The 8,004-nt window shown below is 46.7% G+C and overlaps 1 long non-coding RNA gene across 1 annotated transcript; it reads right to left on the bottom strand.

The window, feature by feature from the left end:
• Positions 1-5,329: 5,329 nt before the first annotated feature.
• On the bottom strand, positions 5,330-7,138 carry LOC135525701 (uncharacterized). The gene is made up of 3 exons (XR_010453207.1): positions 7,053-7,138; positions 6,196-6,341; positions 5,330-5,366 (listed from the first exon to the last, which is right to left on the bottom strand). It is a non-coding gene; the product is annotated as an uncharacterized LOC135525701 (long non-coding RNA).
• Positions 7,139-8,004: the final 866 nt, after the last annotated feature.

The raw sequence follows: 8,004 nt of genomic DNA, 5'->3' as shown, positions 1-8,004 counted from the left end.
ATGTTCTCCTCGCTGTGGGATAACAGGTTGGCTATGAAACATTTTCAACTGCTTCGCGAATGAATAAAGCAGTGGTTGTGTTTCTGAAAGAGGAGAGTCTTATCAACCGGCTGATCACAACGCTTTTCTCCCCGGCTACAAGGGTTACTATATCCAATGTGCCACCGTTCATTCCCGATGGTGACCTGATGCTAGAGCGCACACGCTAAGGGAAATTTGCCAGCGCAAATGAGAGAGCAGGCCCGGCCTCCACCCCTGGTCCAGACTCAACCTCAAACATCGGCATTGCCAGATTCTGTCATCCATACAGTTGATGTTAATGTTGAGGATGTTATTGTTAATGTAGCGGAGGTTACCGTGGCAGGGAGTTAAGGGGCGGGCGTGATAGTGACTGAGCTTCCGGCAGTGGTTACAGAGGGTAGTGGCTTCCTCCATAAATTCAACCAGGCTTCTGCAGCAGCTGGTGGAAGGGGTCCGTGCTGCACTACTGGGCTTGTTCAGAGAGCTGCTGGGGAGTAGGCAGAGACTGGACTGTCTAACCACAAACGACACTGACCTGCCTCCTTTCAACATTACTGCCGCTGCAGAGGAACACCAGGAGGGTGAGGAAATGATCCTATCATTCAAGACTTCAGAGCTGGAGTCCTGTTGCACAGCCAGCAAAAAGGCTCTACACGGTGGCTGTCAAGGTGGTTTAGAAAGACCATCTGCATGGGCTGAGAGCAACAAGGTGGGGGTGGGGGGGGGTTGGGACAGGCTCTTCTCTGAGAGGATGTTGGCGCTCCCTGTATAAGCCTCCCATAGAGAAACGTATTGCTGAGCTACAGTGGAGGATTATTCATGGGGCTATCGCTACGAACAGGTACGAGTCGGCTCTTGATCCATTAGTGGGGAGGGGGCACCTGTTCTGTGGGGATTAGGAGACTGGTAGGGTTGTTCCAGTCTGGTAGGGTTGTTTCTGTACTGGGTGGGTGGTGGACAGGCCTGGGGTTGGAGCTGACCCTGGACCTATACATTGGAGGGCTTAGGTATAGTATAGCCAACAGGCAATGGGACAGCCTAGTAAACTACCCATTGGGGCAGGTAAACATGGCAATGTGGAAGACCAGTAAACATGAGAAGCAGGGGGCAGGGTGTACGGACACCAGAGCTGTGATGGTGGGGCTGGTGTGGGCTCAGCTGACACTGGACCATGTATATGGTGGGCTGGTGAATATTCTTGGGGATTTTGTAGGGGTGTGGTCAGAGGGTTCTATGTACAGTGGGCGAGGAAGGGTGCTTGTTTTTAACTTTCTAGGTAGCTAAAAATGAAACAAGGTTTGTGCTTTTATTATGTAATTATTTGGCCAATAAAGGTACCCTCTGTAGCGCTTTGCGGTCGGATGCCAAGCAGCTGCCATACCGAGCGGTGACTCTCTCTCTCTCTCTCTCCCTCTCTCTCTCTCTCTCTCCCTCTTAGCATCTTGACTGAATAAGTCACCACTTGGTATGGCAACTGCTTGGCATCCGACCGCAAAGCGATACAGAGGGTAGTGCTTATGGCCCAGTACATCACTGGGCCCGATATCCCTGCCATCCAGGACCTCTATCCCTGGCAGTTTCAGAGGAAGGCCCTAAAAATGGTCAAAATCCAGCCACCCAAGTCATAGACTGTTATCTCTGCTACCACATGGCAAGCAGTACCAATGCACCAAGTCTGAAACCAACAGGACCCTGAACAGCTTCTACACCCAAGCCATAAGACTGATAAAGAGTCAACCAAATAGCTACCCGGACTATCTGCATCGACCCTTTTTACACTAACTCGTTTCACTCATCACATACGCTGCTATTACTGTTCATCATCTATCCTGTTGCCTAGTCACTTTATCCCTACCTACAGTATATGTATATATCTACCTCAATTACCTCGCACCCCTGCACATTGACTTGGTATTGGTACCGTGTGTATATAGCCAAGCTACCATTACTCATTGTGTATTTATTCCTTGTGTTATTATTTTTATGACTGTTGTGTTTCTGGGATGGGAGGATGGAGGCGAGATTATAGTGGAAGAAAAAAAGAGGAGAAAGAGACAGGAAAGGGGAATATAGGGGGAAGAGACTGGAGTTGAGAGGAGAGGAAGATACAGTATGGCAGAGAGAGGGGAGAGATATAAAGGGTGACAGAGTGAAAGAAAGAGAGAGACAGAAAGAGGGTTTGCGGTGATCTTAGAGTGACCCGTGTGAATAATGAGCACCGCTAACTCCTAATGTTTAAAAAAATGTTTTATTTATTTATTTAACCTTTATTTAACTAGGCAAGTCAGTTAAGAACAAATTCTTATTAACAATAACGGCCTACCAAAAGGCAAAAGGCGTCCTGCGGGGACAGTGGGTGGGATTAAAAAAATAAATGATATAATGGACAAAACACGCATCACGACAAGAGACACAACACTACAAAAAGAGAGACCTAAGACGACAACACAGCGACACATGACAACACCATGGTAGCAGCACAAAACATAGTACAAACATTTTTGGGTACAGACAACAGCACAATTGGCAAGAAGGTAGAGACAACAATGCATAACACAAAGCAGCCACAACTGTCAGTAAGAGTGTCCATGAGTCTTTGAATGAAGAGATTGAGATAAAACTGTCCAGTTTGATTGTTTGTTGCAGCTCATTCCAGTCACTAGCTGCAGCGAATTGAAAAGACGAGCGACCCAGAGATGTGACTGGCAGAACAGGCGTTGAATGTGGAGGATGAGGGCTGCAGTAGATATCTCAGATAGGGTGGAGTGAGGCCTAAGAGGGTTTTATAAATAACCATCAACCAGTGGGTCTTGCAACAGTTATACATACAGTATATCACAAAAGTAAATACACCCCTCACATTTCTGTAAACAGTTGAGTATATTTTTTCATGTGACAACACTGAAGAAATGACACTTTGCTACAATGTAAAGTAGTGAGAGTACAGCTTGTAAATTTGCTGTCCCCTCAAAATAACTCAACACACAGCCATTAAGGTCTAAACCGCTGGCAACAAAAGTGAGTACACCCCTAAGTGAAAATGTCCAAATTGGGCCCAATTTGCCATTTTCCCTCCCCGGTGTCATGTGACTCGTTAGTGTTACAAGGTCTCAGGTGTGAATGGGGAGCAGGTGTGTTAAATTTGGTGTCATCGCTCTCACACTCCCTCATACTGACTGGTCACTAGAAGTTCAACATGGCACCTCATGGCAAAGAACTCTCTGAGGATCTGAAAAAAAAGAATTGTTGCTCTACATAAATATGGCCGTGGCTATAAGAAGACCAAGACCAAGACCCTGAAACTGAGCTGCAGCACGGTGGCCAAGACCATACAGCGGTTTAACTGGACAGGCTCCACTCAGAACAGGCCTCGCCATGGTCGACCAAAGAAGTTGAGTGCTCAGACCATACGCCGTACACTGCATCAAATTGGTCTGCATGGCTGTCGTCCCAGAAGGAAGCCTCTTCTAAAGATGATGCACAAGAAAGCCCGCAAACAGTTTGCTGAAGACAAGCAAACTAAGAACATGGATTACTGGAACCATGTCCTGTGGTCTGATGAGACCAATATAAACTTATTTGGTTCAGATGGTGTCAAGCGTGTGTGGCGGCAACCAGGTGAGGAGTACAAAGACAAGTGTGTCTTGTCTACAGTCAAGCATGGTGGTGGGAGCTACAGTTCATTGAGGGAACCATGAATGCCAACATGTACTGTGACATACTGAAGCAGAGCATGATCCCCTTCCTTCGGGGACTGGTAAAGGTGATGGACTGGCCAAGCATGTCTCCAGACCTAAACCCTATTGAGCATCTGTGGGGCATCCTCAAACGGAAGGCGGAGGAGTGCAAGGTCTCTAACATCCACCAGCTCTGTGATGTTGTCATGGAGAAGTGCAAGAGGGCTCTGGTGAACTCCATGCCCAAGAGGGTTAAGGCAGTGCTGGAAAATGATGACACTTTGGGCCCAATTTGGACATTTTCACTTAGGGGTGTACTCACTTTTGTTGCCAGCGGTTTAGACATGTATGGCTGTGTGTTGAGTTATTTTGAGGGGACAGAAAATGTACACTGTTATACAAGCTGTACACTCACTACGTTACATTTTAGCAAAGTGTCATTTTTTCAGTGAAAAATACATTTTTTCACATGAAAAGATATACTCAAATATTTACAAAAATGTGAGGGGTGTACTCACTTTTGTGATATACTGTAGCTGACCAGTTTACAGAGGAGTATAGAGTGCAGTGATGTGTCCTATAAGGAGCATTGGTGGAGCATTGGTTGGTAAAAAACATCCAGCCACTCGAGAGCACCCTTACCTGCCAATCTATAAATTACGTTTCTGTAATCTAGCATGGGTCGGATGGTCATCCGAATCAGGGTTACTTTGGCAGCTAGGGTGAAAGAGGAGCGATTACGATAGAGGAAACCAAGTCTAGATGTAACTGTAGCCTGCAGCTTTGATATGTGATGAGAGAAGGGCAGTGTACCGTCTAGCCATACTCCCAAGTACTTGTATGAGGTGACTACCTCAACCTCTAAACCCTCAGAGGTAGCAATCACACCTGTGGGGAGAGGGGCAATTCTTCTTACCAAACCACATGACCTTTGTTTTGGAGGAAGCTTGTTGGACACTAAGAAAGCGTTGTTGTAGAGCGTTTAACTTCTCTAGGGTAGGGGGCAGCATTTGGAATTTTGGATGAAAAGTGTGCCCGAATTAAACCGCCTTCTACTCAGGCCCAGAAGATATGATATGCATATAATTGGTAGATTTGGATAGGAAACACTCTAAAGTTTACAATAGTGTCTGTGAGCATCAGGGATAGTCGCATTAGAAGGCGTGGGGGATGAGGAAATGTTGGATGGGCAAGGAGGCATGGCTGAGTCAAATAGGAATCCTGACTTAATCAAGTGGTGATTAAAGAGCTCAGCCATGTGCTCCTTATCAGTAACAACCACATCATCAATATTAAGGTGCAGCTATGAGGAGGAGAGTTTATTCTCCAGGTCTTTAACCATTTTCTATAACTTCTTGGGGTTAGACCCACAGAGAGCACTGACGACACACACCTTTATCTATGAAGAGTATCAGTGCTGTGTGACCAGCTTTCACACACAGATTAGTCCCATCATGATTCTCTGAGCCACTGTGTGTGTGTGTGTGTGTGTGTGTGTGTGTGTGTGTGTGTGTGTGTGTGTGTGTGTGTGTGTGTGTGTGTGTGTGTGTGTGTGTGTGTGTGTGTGTGTGTGTGTGTGTGTTTCTTGACCTTACCTGTCGTGACACAGCCAGCTCCAGGGCCAGGTAGAAGGCAGCCAGGTGGTCTGTGGGGGACAAGCTCTGGGCCCTGAAACAGAGAGATGCGGAGAAATGAGTGAGGAGGAAAAGTGTCCTTCAAATATTATTATTTTTTACTTGCATGACTGCTACCGAGAATGCTGCTTGCTTGTAGTATCATATCATAAAGCAGAGAAATTAATGAGCTCAGTGGGATTTTCTGAACCACTATCCTAAAGAGTATCAGGTCCTATTACACTGGGACCACCAGGGGACAAACCTCGAGTGAGGTATCCATCCATCCCCTACTGAACAAGCCTCGCCCAGCCCTGTCTTGCTCATAACCACTTGACAGACACAGTATCTAAGAGAGAGGTTGGCTTACATGGTTCTTCCCAAACACTCTCTGTGTCAGAGGCTTAAATGGACTCTCTTACACCACTGCATAGTTAATGTGTCAAGAGAGTGAGGATGATTCTGCCTCCATTAGGGGAGCCAGGGCCAGGTGGGCCCCAGGAACACACAGAGACGGGAGACACAGAAGACAGGAGAGACACAGAAGTCAGGGGAGACACAGAGACGGGGGAGACACAGGGAGAGGGGAAACAGAGACAGGGGGAGACAGAGACAGAGGGAGACACAGAGGCAGGGGAGAGACAGAGACAGGAGAACGACAGAGACAGGGGGAGACACAGAGGCAGGGGAGAGACAGAGACAGGGATAGGGGAGACACAGGGAGAGGGGAAACAGAGACAGGGGAGAGACAGAGACAGAGGGAGACACAGAGGCAGGAGAGAGACAGAGACAGGGGGAGACACAGAGGCAGGGGAGAGACAGAGACAGGGATAGGGGAGACACAGTGACATCTGAATCGCTAAATTCTTACAAAACTCACTGACCTCTGGAACGCACCCAGGGCCTTTTTCTGATACTCCTCCTGCATCCCCCCTAGGGAAGCTGTAGGGTTAGAGAGAGAGAGAGAGAGAGAAAGAGAGAGAGAGAGAGAGAGAGAGAGAGAGAGAGAGGGACAGAGCGAGAGAGAAACCTGAGGGGGATTGAGCAGTGTGGGAGACGGAGAGGAGATATGAGAGATGAAGGATAAAATGAGAATAGAAAGAGTGGCCAGATGAATGGAAAGAAAGTAGTAAAAAGAGGAGAGAAGAAGCATATGCGAGAGCCACTTGTAAATTGAGAAAGCATTAAAGAGCGAGTGAAATACAGTGAACAACAGATGGGAGCAGAGAAAGGAGATGGAGAGAATGAGAAACCAGAGGAGAGTGATTATGTTCAGGAAGAAGGGAGGGAAGGATACTCACATTATGGTGCATTATGTCATGAATATTCAGCTTGTCTACACCATATGTTCCAGTGGAGATAAGCTGAATGTGGTAATGAGAGGAGAGCAATGTACAGTAGGACTGTCATACATCAGAGTTAGGCATTTGCTGTTAGTGTGTCCGGGTGTGGATGATAACCGTGGCGAGAGAGAGAGGGTAGAATCTCGAGCCAGGAGCTTTTCCTGGTCATGTCACAAAAAATCCTTGAAAATCCTTCCTCTCCTTACCTCACTCGGATTTAAAAGAACTGAGCAGGTGAAAGTTATCCTACTGAGATTCCACCATTGTTTTTACCTGTCCAATCAGGGCAAATGAAAGGGAGGAGGAGAGGACTTGTTTTTAAGCAATTGAGACAGAGCACTGGCCCTAGGTGCAATGCTGTACGAGTTCTGTGGCTGAAAGTGGGAGCAGTCCCTCACCGTCTGTAGCCTTGAGGCTGTACACCAGGCCGATGGCTAGGTAACCTTTAGCTCGGAACTCTGAGGCCTTCTCCCCCATGTCCACCACCATCTTAGCAAAACACTCCCCTTCCTCCAGCTAGACAGTGAGCGAGAGAAAGAAAGATTAGTTGAATATTATAATGTACAGACAACGAATCATGAAGGACAAATAATATAGTGATTTATATCAGAGATCTCTGAGGGACAATCGCAGGGCTTGTTGCCATTCTCACCCAACGGAGTGTTCTAATGCACAGCTTGACAGCTAGTAAGGGGATGGTGGGGTCATCTGGCTTCAGACACATACACTCCTTCAGTACCTTCACCGCCCTGGCCGACTGCGCACACACACACACACACACACACACACACACACACACACACACACACACACACACACACACACACACACACACACACACACACACACACACACACACACACACACACACACACACACACTAGGTGAAGCACAAAGTAACATAGTGTACATTGATAAAATAAGCATGATGTCACAGTAGTGATCAGTGATGCGCAGGCTGACAGCGGTTATATCCACGAGGGCAGGTTTAGGGTTAGGAAATATTGTGTGGATGAATGGCAGGTGGGTGGCTGGCGGGTTTATTAAAGAGAAAACAACAACTTAAAAAATCCATAATGTTTCATTCTTGTGCAGTTTATATCTATAGGCACCATTGAGGTTTTTCTTTCATTATTTTAGGCTATCTGGCATTAGTGCATAAGTCTAAACTTTAGGACCTAACTGTTCACACGCCAAGTAACCTACATGCCAATCACCAGCTGCTTTTGGGAATGAGCAGAAAAAGTTAACGTCGATCCATGGAAGCAAAAAGGACAATGTCAGAGTTTAATTCAATAAGAGAAAAGCTGTAAAATGGAGAGTTGAAAATAAAAAAAGGGAGGGCCAGAA

The sequence above is a fragment of the Oncorhynchus masou genome, chromosome 32 (genome assembly GCF_036934945.1).
Source record: "Oncorhynchus masou masou isolate Uvic2021 chromosome 32, UVic_Omas_1.1, whole genome shotgun sequence".
In the NCBI taxonomy this organism is placed as follows: domain Eukaryota; kingdom Metazoa; phylum Chordata; class Actinopteri; order Salmoniformes; family Salmonidae; genus Oncorhynchus; species Oncorhynchus masou.
Note: the sequence above shows the minus strand (reverse complement) of the source record. Positions and strands in the feature narration are given on the sequence as shown.